Source organism: Eucalyptus grandis, chromosome 10 (genome assembly GCF_016545825.1).
Source record: "Eucalyptus grandis isolate ANBG69807.140 chromosome 10, ASM1654582v1, whole genome shotgun sequence".
Classification (NCBI taxonomy): domain Eukaryota; kingdom Viridiplantae; phylum Streptophyta; class Magnoliopsida; order Myrtales; family Myrtaceae; genus Eucalyptus; species Eucalyptus grandis.
In genome coordinates this window covers 37,349,591-37,356,990 of record NC_052621.1, presented here as the reverse complement: position 1 = coordinate 37,356,990, position 7,400 = coordinate 37,349,591, and the positions used below count along the sequence as shown (strand labels likewise).

At 41.2% G+C, this 7,400-nt stretch overlaps 1 long non-coding RNA gene across 2 annotated transcripts; it reads left to right on the top strand.

Annotated features, from left to right (window-relative positions):
* Positions 1 to 2,817: 2,817 nt before the first annotated feature.
* LOC104423184 lies at positions 2,818 to 7,146 on the top strand. 2 transcript variants are annotated; one of them, XR_005546911.1, is made up of 4 exons: positions 2,818 to 2,832; positions 2,923 to 5,456; positions 6,514 to 6,555; positions 6,829 to 7,146. It is a non-coding gene; the product is annotated as an uncharacterized LOC104423184 (long non-coding RNA). The 2 variants fall into 2 exon arrangements; XR_005546912.1 differs by lacking the exons at positions 2,818 to 2,832; positions 6,514 to 6,555 and having other exon boundaries at positions 5,166 to 5,456.
* The last annotated feature ends 254 nt before the right edge of the window (positions 7,147 to 7,400 follow it).

The following is a 7,400-nucleotide window of genomic DNA, read 5'->3' as shown; positions in this document are numbered from 1 at the left end:
CTTTTCTCCCTTTTCCCTCGTCACGTCACTTCCTGCCCCCCAAACTTTTCTTTTCTTTCTCTCTCTCTCTTCCCTTTCCCCCTCTCTCGGCCGAAACCCTACCCCTTCTTCTTCTTCTTCTTTTTCTTCTTCCTCCTCCTCTTGCCGCCGCTCGCTTAACCCACCACCACACCGCCGCCCCACGCCCTACTCACCACCACCTCTTGGCCACCGAACCACCACCACCCACCCCTCGTCCGACAAGCCATCTCGCCGTCCGACAAGCCATCTCGCCGTCCGACAAGCCAGTCACCGAGGCCGCTCGCCCGAACCCTCGCCGCTTGACGCCAGTCTCTCTCGTGCTCTACCCGTCGCCGAGGCCGCTCGCCCGAACCCTCGCCGCTCGACGCCAGTCTCTCTCGTGCTATGCCCGTCGCCGAGGCCGCTCGCCCGAACCCTCGCCGCTCGACGCCAATCTCTCCCGTTCTCTGCCCGTCGCCGAGGCCGCTTTGCCCGTCGCCAACGCCGCTCGCCCTCGAGGCCGCCGCCGGACGCCGCAGGCCACGCCGCCGCCGCTCGACGCCAGTCGCTGGACTCGTTTATCACGAAGCCTAAGGGTCCCTGTTCTGGAAACATTGCGATTTGCCTTCTCTTGAATTCGGCATTTGCCAGGATCAATCAAGGTACGGTCCTCATCTAATCTCGCTTTCCGTCGATCTTAAGGCTTGCTCGGTTATTTACCATGACTTTGACCATTGGTTCAGCTTTGCATGTTAATTATCCTGGTTGAAGTTTATGGTAAGGATTCTTTCCTGACTGAAGTTTTTTCACATTCCAGGAAACTATCTGTGTTAAGAGAGAACTTCAGCACCTCTAAGATGAAGTTCTTGAAATTTGACACCAATGGCTTTGAGAAGATGTTATTCAGCGCCTTTGCATGTCAAAGGAGACAAAGATTGTGCTTACATCATTCTACCGCCCCAATCTACGTTTTTCTGAGTTTGTTGTTTTCTTTTGTTCGAAGGATTGGATTAGGTTTTTTTGTGTTCATAGGGATATTTAAGTGCTTGAAAACAGAAATATGCACCAGCATGATTTTGGTAGATTTACTCCTAATATGAACCTGCTGTTAACAGGTTAAGCATAGCAGAGAACTTCTTCATGGACTTACAAAAGGATTTCCATGTTTTGATAAAAACATATGGTTTGAGAAGAAAGATCGGTGACAGCCAGCATATCCGATAATTCAAATTTAAAAATGAAGAAAAAAAAAGAACCTGTTGGAACCTGGAACCGACCCTGGAACCCGTGTAGGGTAGGTTCCAGTGTTTTGCCGACGGGTAGGTTCAGGTGTTCCAAATTTTTGGAACGTGTACCAAGGAGGTAGGTTGGGTTAGCATGTAACCGAACCGGAACTGGGAACCGCTCACCCCTAGCTATCTAACTCACCTAGTTTCTTCGTCAAACTCGTGCCACACTCAAATAAGGAATAAATCTCATTTGGCAATCTCATCCTTCAACTAATATCGATGAAAAATGACTTTATTACCGATAACAATTTATGTCTCGATATTTTCGTAAACAATGAAAATATTCTTCGTTTATTTATGTTTGTAAACAATATAAGCGATAATTTTTAGAAAAATATTTTCCAAATAACTTATTTTTCATGAAACAAATGGCATCTTAAAAGAGAGCCAAAAAAAAAACAGCACGAGCATGGGTCAATGTTGTAATCAATTCACTATATAGTGGGTCGGTATTTAACCCACCTAGCTTCTTCGTCAAACTCGTGCCCCACTCAAATAAGGAATAAATCTCATTTGGCAATCTCATCTGTCATTATAAATTGCAACTAGTACTTTACCATCTCGCATCCCAGAAGTCCATAACAAGGTCAAAACTTGAAGGATGGCAATGAGCAAGGCTCGTTCCTCCTCTTCCCGTATCGTCACCCTCATCTGTTGTTCCATGTTGATCATGACCTTCGGCTCCCTCCCTCGAAGCTCTGCTGATCCGTGGGTTCCGGTCTTGCCCTACTCCGGCAAGTTCTCTCTCTGTTTCTCGACTTGCGCCGTGGCATGGATTGTTGCAGCACAAGGACAGGAAGGTTTTCATCGTGGCCCTACAGCTCCGAGTGGCTATACACCTGCTGATGGCGGTCATTCTCCTGGAGCCCCTACTCATAACGTTAAAAACTAAAAGGACCACATGAGCAGAAATTACACCTCCCATATGAGGGCTCTTTCTTTTACGTCTTTTCTTCAAGAATAATTTTTATGTGACGATGAAAATCATTCATAAGAGATGTGCGATAATACGCCAATTCGACCGAGGTCGATTTATATATGGAGTCACGAATCACAGATATCACTTTCTCACGTGCAATTACGCCATGGCTGGCTTGACTTGAGTTAGAGTGGCTCATCTTATTGCACTTCTCACACTCTATTTGAGCAAATATAGCTGCCCCTGAAATCAGATAGGATGTTATTCCTTAGCCACGGCAAGAGTCACTATCCCATCTCCCCAAACTGTATTGCGGGCATAAAAGTATACTTTGGCTAGCCTCGTTCATTCCCTACCCGGATCGAATTCTCCTTTCGGTGAAGTATGTCACCCCGGCACAAAGAACAGGAAGAAGCCGGCGAGACCTGAGTTCCGGTTAGATTCCGCGCTCATATTACATCAGCTACAACAGAGGCGGTGAGGATGACGGTAGAGGCCACGACACCGGCATATCCAACGGGATTGAAGGCCACGATGGAGACGACGGCATATTCGACGGGATCAAAGGCGACAATGGAGACGACCGCAGATGGAGGGTCGAAAATTGGACAAGCCGGCAAGAAAGTTGTGGTTCCTTTTTCTATGTTCGTCAACGTGTTTAGCATTTTACTCCGATTATTTTGGTTTCGAAGCATATTCAGTTATGTGTTTCAGGTCACCTGCTCGCACGAGGCCCATGGAGTCGCCCATATGCATGGAGGAAAAGATTTTCCTTACTGAATACCAAAAAATAATTTACAGTTCATTTTTCAAGTTTTAACCGAACAACAGAAAATATGATTACTTTAAAATGACTTTCTAAAGAACATTTTGCAAAAACGCTATATTTTTCTTGAAACGAACGAAACCTTAAAGGTATAGAGCAAACATGGAATCATGGAGCACAAGTTATTGCCTCCCCAAGGACTCTCTCTCTCTCTCTCTCTCTCTCTCTCTCTCTTGGCTCAAGCAAATTATTGGCTAGCATTTGTTTTCTTCCATTAATTTTTACTATTCTTTTCTGATTTTTTGTCAAGCTACTCAAGCCAAGAAAAATACATAGATTTTTCTTTCTTTATGTAAATTATGAGATCATACAAGTCTATTAGAATACAATTTCAAAGTTGGGAGATTGAGAAGGGAAGAAGTTGTGTTTTTTTGTCTTTTCTGAGTTCGTTGGCGCAATTGAAATCAAAAGGGTGGGGGGAATTTATTTCTTCTTCTTCGTCAATAAGAATAGTTTCATTGGGCACTCTGAAGTTATGACCAACTTGAGATATTTTGTTTTATGTTTTCTGTGATTCGTTCATTTATTTCTTTCATTTCCATCGAGAGAAGAAATTGAAAGAGAGAAGCGAGAGCAGAGCAGAGCAGATTAGTGCAAAGTAATAGCAAAAATCAGATGTGGTGGTCTCAAGTAGACAATGTCTTTTTCACCGAGAGGGATCCTTCTTGATATCCTACTGGACCAGACGAGCAAGTCATCCAGGGTTTTCGATAAAATATGTGGTGCAAATTGCACCGTCACTCTTTCATATAATTCTCTCTCTCTCTCTCTCTCTCTCTCTCTCTCTCTCTCTCTTGGCTTGAGGAAATTACTGGCTAGCATTTGTTTTCTTCCATTAATTTTTGCTATTCTTTTCTGATTTTTTGTCGAGCTATTATGTTTTATGTGCTTTGTTCATTTATTTCTTTCATTTCCATTGAGAGAAGAAATTGAAAGAGAGTAGCGAGAGCATAGCAAAGGAGTGTAGAGTAATTGCAAAAGTCAGAAGTAGCGGCCTCAAGTAGCCAATATCTTTTTCATTGAGGGGTCCTTCCTGATATCCTACTAGACCAAACAAGCAAGTCATCCAAGGTCTTCGACAAAATATGTGGTGTAGATTGCACCGCCACCCTTTCAATTAATTATGTGTTTATCTCTCTCTCTCTCTCTCTCTCTCTCTCTCTCTCTCTCTCTCTCTCAGCTCAAGGAAATTATTGGCTAGCGTTCATTTTCTTCCATTCATTTTTGCTATCCTTTTCTAATTTTTTGTCGAGCTATTCAAGCCAAGGGAAATACATATGATTTTTCTTTCTTTATGTAAATTGTGAGATCATACAAGTCTATTTGAATACAATTTCTGAGTTAGGAGATCAAGAAGGGAAGAAGCTGTGTTTTTTTTTCTTTTATGAGTTCATTGGCGTGATTGAAATAAAAATAAAAAAAGGTGGGGGGAGTTTATTTCTTCTTCTTCATCAGTAAGAATAGTTTCATTTGGTACTCTAAAGTTGAGACCAACTTGAGATTTTATGTTTTATGTTTTCTGTGCTTCGTTCATTTATTTCTTTCATTTCCATTGAGAGAAGAAATTGAAATAGAGCAGCGGGAGCAGAGCAAAGTAGTACAGAGTAATAGCAAAAGTCAGATGTGGCGACCTCTAGTAGCCAATATCTTTTTCACTGAGGGGGATCTTTCTTGATATCCTATGGACCGGACAAGCAAGTCATCCAAAGTCCTCGGCAAAATACGTGGTGCAAATTGCACCATCACTCTTTCGTTTAATTAAGTGTTTAGAGTTGATTTTATGAGCGAACCGAACCATCAAAAATCCATTGTTTTACTTGTTACCCAAAACGTAAGGAAATCCAACTCGAAATTTTCAGTTTGAACGGTTTTTTTTTTTTTTTTTTTTAATATCCCTAGATCTCGGCTTCTTCTTTTCTTCTATGATATATATAATCTATATTTTGGAAAAAAAAGAAGAAAAAAATGACGTTCTTTTGTTATATAAGATCAAATTAATAGTGTTTTGGGAGTGCTTTGTGAACGTGGCCCGAGGTTGAACGGGATGAGATTGACGTGAGAGCACTTGGCGGGGTTCACTCTTTCAGCTCGTCTCCGACGCATTTAGCTGTTGACTTGTTCAAAAGCCAGAGAGACCCAGAGTCACGGGTGTTGCATCCCAAGTAATTAAGTGCGACGTTGTTGTTCACACAACGTTATGAGTAATGATTCTTGTAGTGCTTATATATACATAGACATGCAAAAATAGGAAAGAGCTCGAAATAACTCAAAGCAATGGCAAAACTGCTTTCTCCCTCCTTCTCCTCGTCCTTCTCCTCCTCCTCTCTTATCAGAATGTTGTGCTTTCTCTTGATTTTCATGACCCTTCACTTGCTCGCACGAGCTACAGGGAGAGAAGTAAGTCGTCTCCCCGTATGCAGCGGTCAGTCTTCCTCTCTAGTTATTTCTTCTTACTCCTAAGCTCGTTCCTTTGGATATACATAGAAGTCATCGACAGGTGTGAAGTCAAACATTAGTTGTATTTATGCTGTGTATTACGTATATGTGAGTTCAGTTCGGTTGTTATTCATACTCGGATCCATATATCTGAATAGTTGCGATTTGAATTATGTTTCACTTTTTTGACATATCCCGAGTTTGAACGGGATGAAATTGGTGTGAGAGGACTTGGGGAGATTCACTCATTGAGCACGTCTCTTACGCATTTACTGGTTGACCTGTTCAAAAGCCAGGGGCCAGAGTCATGGGTGCTGCGTCCCAAGTAATTAAAGTACGATGTTGTTGTTGTCCATCTAATGTTATGACTAATGATTCTTGTGGGGCTTATATATACATACATGGAAAAAAAAAAAGGAAAGCGCTTGAAAGAACTCAAAAGCAATGGCAAAACTGCTTTCTTCTCCCTCCTCCTCTCTTATCAGAATTTTGTGCTTCCTCTTGATTTTCATGACCCTTCACTTGCTCACGCCCTTACATCCTGGCCCGTGCGGGGTCAGTCTTCCTCTCTAGTATTTCTTCTTACTTCTAAGCTTATTCCCTTTGATATATATAACGTCATAGATGTGGAGTCGAACATGAGTGGTGCAATTTTTTGTTGTTTATTATGTATGAATTCAGTTCGGTAGTTATTATTAGTCAAATTGAGGCTCCCGGCGTCGCCCCATATGCGGTGGTCAGCCTTCCTCTCTAGTTTTTTCTTCTTACTTCTCAGCACGTTCCCTTGGATATACATAAAAGTCATAGATAGATGCGTAGTTTAACACTAGTTGTACGATTTATGCAGTGTATCATGTATATGTGAGTTCAGTTCATTAGTTATTTCTGCTCGAATCTAAATATCTGAATCATTGTGATTTGATTTATGTTCACTTTTTTGAAATATCAAATCGCCAAGGCTGATTTGGTAATTGGCACTTTAATAGCATTAACGAGTTTGTGAATAGATTTAAGTAAAATTTAGCAAATTATGGATGTTGTAGGTGCTGCCAATCCAGATTTCCCACATACGGGCCCAGGATGTAGTGAGTACTTTCTTCCTTTCAAAACGAGTATGTCGAGAGATATTTATAGTTGCTATCGAAAGATGACATTCTTGTCCTCTCAAATCAATAACCACATGAGAAGTTATATCAAAATGAGGAAATTCATAACATTAGGCATATGTGGTGATTCACTTAGGTGGATAAAAATTACACTATGAGTGTACCTAAATGTTTCTTTTGTGTATTAATGTAGGATGAATTTCTAAAAATGGTAATATAAACATATTTCCTTTAACATGATGTTTGTTGCAGGACATCCTTGACTTGAATGACGATGGAAGCTCACAGCCAAGTTATAAAGAATAAAATGTCCTGGCAAGGCTTAGAGACGCATAATAGCGGATCATATGAATCGCAAACCTCTTTATCTCTAGTTATCCATCAATGTATAAGAAAGCCTCGGTCTAAATTAAGATTATGGAGAACATTTCGATGCTTGGAAGTAGCGTGTAACTGCAAGAATATAAAGATCTCCGCATTAATCTATTCGCCGATTTTTCTGCTTTGAAGTTCTAGAACAGATTCTTTTGAATCCTTTGATGAGTTGACATGCTTATTTCTCGATCTCAAGTATGTGGCTTTCACTCCATTGATTCACTTGGAAATTATATTAAGGATGTTCTTTGGTTTAGTGCGGACTGATGGAACCCGTGTTTAAACGTTACTATTCTTACGACATGGGCCATCTTATTCGAAATTTATGATTCTTCACGATGGAAATATGCGTATTATAAGTTAGTATTGTCCATTAGACGTGGATCAAAGAACAAAGAACCCATAGAAATACAGTGGTCTTAACAGTCCTCAAAACCCTCTTTGCGTGG